Source organism: Pygoscelis adeliae, unplaced genomic scaffold (assembly GCF_000699105.1).
Source record: "Pygoscelis adeliae isolate BGI_AS28 unplaced genomic scaffold, ASM69910v1 Scaffold31, whole genome shotgun sequence".
In the NCBI taxonomy this organism is placed as follows: domain Eukaryota; kingdom Metazoa; phylum Chordata; class Aves; order Sphenisciformes; family Spheniscidae; genus Pygoscelis; species Pygoscelis adeliae.
Window position 1 is genome coordinate 8,294,548 of NW_008824233.1, and position 1,132 is coordinate 8,295,679.

The following is a 1,132-nucleotide window of genomic DNA, read 5'->3' on the forward strand; positions in this document are numbered from 1 at the left end:
ACATTTACGCAGAGTCATTTTATGTGAGAAGTGATCCCTTAAAGCTTATCCGTAGAGTTTTTGACTACAGATCATAAGAATTTTGTTTCCTCATTTCAGTTTCAATATATGCCCAGGAATTAAGGAACTCCACCGGGTTCTTTAGGGTAGGAACACCATCAGACCTTCCATAAAATAACATTCTTTTAAATTTGGTTGAAACTGTCTTAGGTAATGTTTAAAAGTCCTTTCTTTTATATTCAAATCCTAATTCAGTGCTCAATAAATGAGAAACAGTGAGACTTTTCTTTCAGTGGTGATATGTACCTGCATTTTCTCTCTTCCTTCTGCTTTTAAACCTTCCCAGCTGTGTGCTTCTGAATAGGCATTTCGATTTCTACATTATGAATTTGTGATCCTTACCTCTAGGTTCATGTGCGCACATTTACATCCTCCACCATTTGCTATGTGCCCACAACATCTTTTTGCTATACATAGGTGGTCACTAAAATATAAGGGATAGTACTTAGTAAATACATTTTGCTCCACTGAGGTGAACAGAAGGCTGCTAAATTACGTGAGCCAAAGCTGTCGTTTACACTGAAAGCACGAAGCCTCAGCCTGCAGCACCGGGCTTTTCAGTACACTGAACCCCAGGAAAGTTTCTGTAGTCCTTCAAGCTCAGTTATGTGAACAGCCAGATTTATTTAGCAGAATTTAGCAGTTTTTCTTCCAGAAGGCTCAGCTCACCTGTTTTTCTCATTTGAAACTTCTGGGGAATTTTGACAGGTGAGGAAAAGGTGAGTATTTTTCTTTCCATTTCCATGTTTCCTATGTTTAATTTTCTTCATCGTCTTTCTTTTCCTTAATAGCGTTGAATAATTAATGGCGTTTCTGCCTCCTAACTTTGTAGTACAAACTGGTGAATCATCACAGATCTTTCAGTGTTACCTTTAGGGACACAGGGAACTACCTTCAAAAATCTCCTATTATAGGTAAGTAATTTGATTTCTCTTCTCCATAAATCATTCTTTTTTAGAATATAAAATTAAAGAGTTTTCTTGACATTTACCTACCCTTACCTAGAAAGAAAACAAAACTGAAAGACACTTCTTTCATGTTTGCTGTACTAAAACTTTGCATGTCTTTTCAA